The sequence below is a fragment of the Coregonus clupeaformis genome, unplaced genomic scaffold (assembly GCF_020615455.1).
Source record: "Coregonus clupeaformis isolate EN_2021a unplaced genomic scaffold, ASM2061545v1 scaf3225, whole genome shotgun sequence".
In the NCBI taxonomy this organism is placed as follows: domain Eukaryota; kingdom Metazoa; phylum Chordata; class Actinopteri; order Salmoniformes; family Salmonidae; genus Coregonus; species Coregonus clupeaformis.
In genome coordinates this window covers 38,441-44,266 of record NW_025536679.1, presented here as the reverse complement: position 1 = coordinate 44,266, position 5,826 = coordinate 38,441, and the positions used below count along the sequence as shown (strand labels likewise).

Genomic DNA, 5,826 nt, shown 5'->3' with positions numbered 1-5,826 from the left:
TTCACCACACAGTCACCTTCCAAATTCCACAGTAAAGCTTCCTATGGAAACCGCTCGCTGTTAGTCACCTGCAGCACTGCATCTGTACCTGTCTCATTTCAACTCCTGTAACCAAAAAGTGATCACCATCATGATTACTCCGACATTGACAGATTTGATCTACAGTGTAATCCTGCATCATGTCCTCAGTTGATGTTGCCTTCCTGAACCAGGAGTACCTGTGGGAGAATACACAACATAAGACCACTGGGAAGTGTGAAAAACATTGATAACAATCCTAACATTGTCATTGTATTGTAAATTCAGTCATTTAGAGAGAAAAATATATATGTCAATGTTCTTCCAGACAATTCCATTGGCAACCATGTTTGGCTTTGTGGACTGTTACATAGATCCTCACATCTGGCGGTTGATCTGTCAGGAAAACTGGCCTTGTCGTGCGAAGGTCTCAAATTATGTAGTTTCACAATTACACAAAACCTTTGTATGTTTTCACAAAATAAAGCTACAGCTACTACCTTGATCTTGGATTTCTAAGTGTTTTGTATCGTAGATATTATGATGCAAGGATTATGAGGGGATTTCTTTTATTTTGGGGATGAGAATTACGTAATGACAGAAACAACCCTGAGCCATTTTCTAACATTGCGTGACGCTAGGAAATGTGGAGATCATTGTGGAACCAAGTTGTTTAGTTTCGTTGAAGTCTTTATTTAGCACCGACATGAAGTAATGGCAGGTGTGTTTCCTCTATAAAGAGACAAATAACACAACCAACCACAGAGATGTATTACCTCAGGACTGAACTCTTACTTGAAGATATATGTGTGTAACTCAAAAACCGGGTCACATCAAATCATAGTTCTCTCAATAAAATATGCTCACACTAAATCAGTTACGAATGTTGAGGGCTAGTTATCAAAATCTGTGCAAAATAATATGGTGATGCACAGGTACAGATGTAGGATCTTAATTGTATCATAATTTTTTTGGCTGAGGAATTTTCCTGAGCCACAGGAAATGCAGTGAGCTTTGTGATTTCATACATTCACTGAAAACCTGTACTAACACACAGTTATATTAACAGTATTCCACTTTTCATGTAGCCTCATTTTGACCAGCTAATAGCCTAACCACCAATCAAGCAACATTATGGACTAAATGTTCGAATCCTTTTGCTGCAGGACTATTTTGCTGTGATTATATAGGTAAAAGAAAGATCCTACACCTGTACTGTATAGGAATCTTGGCAAAATGTCTAATCTTTCTCCCTGTAGTGGTCTTCACCGGGGATGCCATCCATGCACACATTGACAGTTGCCATGCCGATACCAAATCTTTCGCAGTAGACTACTGAGTCCAGCCTCCCACCCCACTTATAGACCTACTGACCACCTGATGATCACTGGTGCCATGGGAACAGCACGGGCCAACAGGTGAGGACACCATGACAGGAAGTTGTCATACCTGTGTCATACCCAGTGGTGTAAATTACTTAAGGAAAAATATTTTTAAGTACTTAAGTAGTTTTGGGAGGTATCTGTACTTTACTTTACTATTTATATTTCTGACTACTTTTACTTTTACTTCACTACATTCCTAAAGAAAATAATGTACTTTTTACTCCATACATTTTCCCTGACACCCAAAAGTACTCGTTACATTTTGAATGCTTAGCAGGACAAGAAAATGGTCCAATTCACGTACTTATCAAGAGAACATCCCTGGTCATCCCTACTGCCTCTGATCTGGCGGACTCACTAAACACACATGCTTTGTTTTAAATGATGTCTGAGTGTTGGAGTGTGCCCCTGGCTATCCGTAAATAAAAAATACAAGAAAATGGTACCGTCTGGTTTATACTGATTTATACTTTTACTTTTGATACCTAAGTATATTTTAGCAATTACATTTACTTTTGATACTTAAGTATACTTAAAACCAAATACTTTTAGACTTTTTCTCAAGTAGTATTTTATTGGGTGACTTTCACTTTTACTTGAGTAATTTTCTATTAAGGTATCTTGACTTTTACTCAAGTATGACATTTGGGTACTTTTTCCACCACTGGTCATTCCTTATGTCCCCAAAGCTGACAATGCTTCTCCTTATTTGAGTTATTACAGGGAAATGGACAACCTTAGCTCGCCAGTGTACATAACTTGAATATCAAATGAATGGAACCAAAATAGAACAACCATTAAAAATGCAATAAGTATATGGTTGAATATAGTTTCCTGATCAATGGAGCACTATAAATTGGTCAATATAATGGCTGTATGTCCCAGTCAACATAGGCTGCCAAGAGACTTGGCTCATGTATAATCCCTAAACCCATGATGACCGCAATCCCTCTCACAAAGCTAAACACAACTCACCTTCCCAGGTTATCCTTTCCAAAGGAGAGAGACAGGTCAGTCAATATTAAGAGGTTACCAGAGGTAGGTCAAATGGTCTTGAGGAAAGTGAGAAAGCATATTTTTATGCTACCTTTGTGTTCAGGAAGGATACCCTTATAGGACTGTAATGCATTTCTCATTCACAGCATATCCTGTCTAAGTGCGGTCTTAATGCATGAGAGAATGTGAGTCATACATTATGTCTCTCTCACTGTGCAGAGTTGGCAAGCTATGCATAGTCACTGTGTCCTGTAGGGCACACTGGTAAGAACAGATAGTCCAATGAGATTATGGACACTGTATTTAAACCTCAACTCTTCCTGTTCTACACCCTCTCTCAAACCACTCTCACATCTCTTTCTTATTTATCCATACTTTCCCCGTTTGTTAACCCAACAGGTACAGCTTCGCAGCATCAGATGAGGAGGGCCTGAAATCTCCACACTTGGGCTCCACAACGGCCACAGCTCGCCAAATAGCCGGTTCCACTCCCCTAGTGGCACATCCGGAGGAGATAGGATATCAGGAGCCATAGGTCATAGGATGAACAATTACAACGGAAAGATCTCTACCACAGGATCGAGCCAACTAAGAAGTCGCTTTCGTCAAGAAAAATGGGCATTGCAATGTGGTATTCTCTAACATGGAGGAAAATCACAACGTTACCTGGCCGACATCTTTACCACCTGTGTGGACATTCGCTGGAGACACTTACTACTCCTCTTCTGCTCAACATTCCTGTCCTCCTGGATGTTTTTTGGAATAATCTTCTATGCAGTTCCAGAGCCCATGGGGATTTTGACGAGCACCCTGGAATGAGTTCCTCTTCAGGGTTGGAAGGGAATGGGCTTGGGGTTGGTGAAGTTGAAGGGGTGCAGAAAAAGTGGCAGCCATGCCTCCTTCATGTGGAGGGCTTCGTCGGAGCCTTCCTATTCTCCGTCGAGACCCAGACCACCATTGGTTATGGGTGGCGCTGTGTCACTGAGGAGTGCCCTGTGGCAGTGATCACAGTGGTGGTCCAGTCCATAGTGGGCTGCATCATTGACTCCTTCATGCTTGGCACAATCATGGTAAAAATGGCACGCCCTAAGAAGAGGAACCAGACCCTGCTGTTTCTCTAAAAATGCTGTGATTTCCCTGCGCGATGGCAAGCTGTGCCTCATGTGGCGGGTGGGTAACCTGCGCAAGAGCCACATCGTGGAGGCCCATGTGCGGGCACAGCTCATTCGACCCTACGTCACGGCAGAGGGAGAGTTTATCCCTCTAGAGCAGAGGGATCTCAACGTAGGCTACGACGAAGGCATAGACAGACTCTTCCTGGTTTCTCCTCTGGTTATCGTCCATGAGATCGACGAGGACAGCCCCCTATATACTTTGAGCCGGGCTGATCTGGAGTCGGATGACTTTGAGATCGTAGTGATCTTGGAGGGTATGGTGGAGGCCACCGCCATGACCACCCAGGCCCGCAGCTCCTATCTGGCCAAGGAGATCCTATGGGGGCATAGATTTGAGCCTGTGATCTTTGAGGACCGAACCAAGTATCAGGTGGACTATGCTCGCTTCCACAAGACCTACGAGGTGCCCTCCACACCCCACTGCAGCGCCAAGGAGCTCAGTGAGACGGCCAGCCGGCCTGCCTCATCCACCTCCTCCCACTCAGTATTCCCAACCAGCCCCAGAATCACCCAGCACCTCGCAACCCCCCACTCCCCCAGCGCCTTCTGCTATGAGAATGAGGTAGCACTGAGCTGTGGAGAGGACGAGGAGGAACTGGATAGGCAAAAGGGAAAAGACAGGGAGGAGGAAAGGAGGAAATTCAGATTCTGTAGACTTTCATAATTTGTTTCAGGACACAGCCACAATGACATCCGGCAGCAACGTGCTGTGCGTTTTGGACATGGACAATCAGATGGATTTTGACATTCTACAGACTACCATTACTCGTGATCCACTGACATATAAAAGTGAGTCAGGAATCTGAGGCAAAGGGATGGCACCCTCAGACCCTTCCCAAACCCTATATTCATATAGACCTACCTGTATGTCTTGAAGAGAGGTCTTCCTTTTGTATTTTGCACGTTTTGCTCTGGGTTTAGTCACCCTCCCTTACCGTTTTTTTTTTTAATTTTTCCCCCTCCCATGTTTTTGTTTGTAGAGAGAACCAAATGGGAGGCTAAGTAGTGGTCCTACTCTGCACACCTCACCCATATGTGTACCTCAGTTGGGCTGTGGGACGGTCACCTAGAGAGATCATTACACATGAGATTGTATGAACGTTACTTTTATAATGGGTGTAATAGGAAATGAACACCAAGAGATGAATGGACCGTTCCATTAGAGAGCTGAGGATGAGACAAATAATGACTTGTTGAGACGTGTGTAATGAAGGATAAACAGACATTTAACCAAAGGAGGACTTCTGCTTCAGAAACTGTCTCAGAAGGAAATATGCAGGGAAGATACCCAGAAAATCTGAGTGACATTCAAGTAGGTAGGTATGATGTTTATCTACATAGTCTTATTACATCGTTTGTTTAATTTGGACATGATACATGATATTTTGATGTATTATCAACCAAAACATAAAATGAATGGTGTTATGAAATAAATATGTAATATGAATCATACATGGGTTCAAATACTATATCAACTCTCAATTCAGGTGTGCAATATAATAGACAGGATCGTTTGCTGCTTTCTACTATTTGCACTATTTTTCCTCAGTCAACTTTTAATCTGAGCCTCTTTGCTCCCTAATTTACTACTGTACACACATTGTTTTCATAGTGTCTTTAGCATAGATCAATGAATAACTTATATTACTTTAATAATATAATACTTTAATAATATAATACTTTAACAACTATACAATGACCAATGCAATCATTGAATAATCCTAGCTAAGGGACTTATTGTCTGAAATCCAGTTCTTCATACACTGGAGAAAAAAACTAGGTGTTTTCATTTCCAGAATTAGGTGGCTTTTTCTCAAAATTTATTAAAGCCCTGTTTTTGTGTTGCAAAATGAGCATGAATGTAACATAATGGAACTCCCTCTCTCTTCAGTGATTAGTAGAAACTTATCATAAGTTACTTATCTGGCCTCTCATGTCACCTTTAAGACATTCCCTTTCCTGATAGATACCTTTGGGGAATCATCTGAAAGCAGTTCTCTTTAGAACTTGAGATCTCATAAAGATTGATTTTAGAGAGACTGAATATAGAAACATCTTTGTGTATGAAATTACTCAAATTGTTTTTCTGACCCTTGAATCTCATGCACCTTTGCTCCTATTGTATGTAGTTGTCTGAAAGATGTACATGTACCTTGACTGTTTCCTGCACTACACTGCACCTGTTTTCCTCTTCATCCTTTTCCAACATCATTTTGTTCTTGCGTAACCTTTTGACATTTTTACATCTGCAA

General features: G+C 41.7%; 1 pseudogene; it reads left to right on the top strand.

Moving 5' to 3' along the window:
* Positions 1–3,009: 3,009 nt before the first annotated feature.
* Positions 3,010–4,489, top strand: LOC121551173 (annotated as a pseudogene).
* The last annotated feature ends 1,337 nt before the right edge of the window (positions 4,490–5,826 follow it).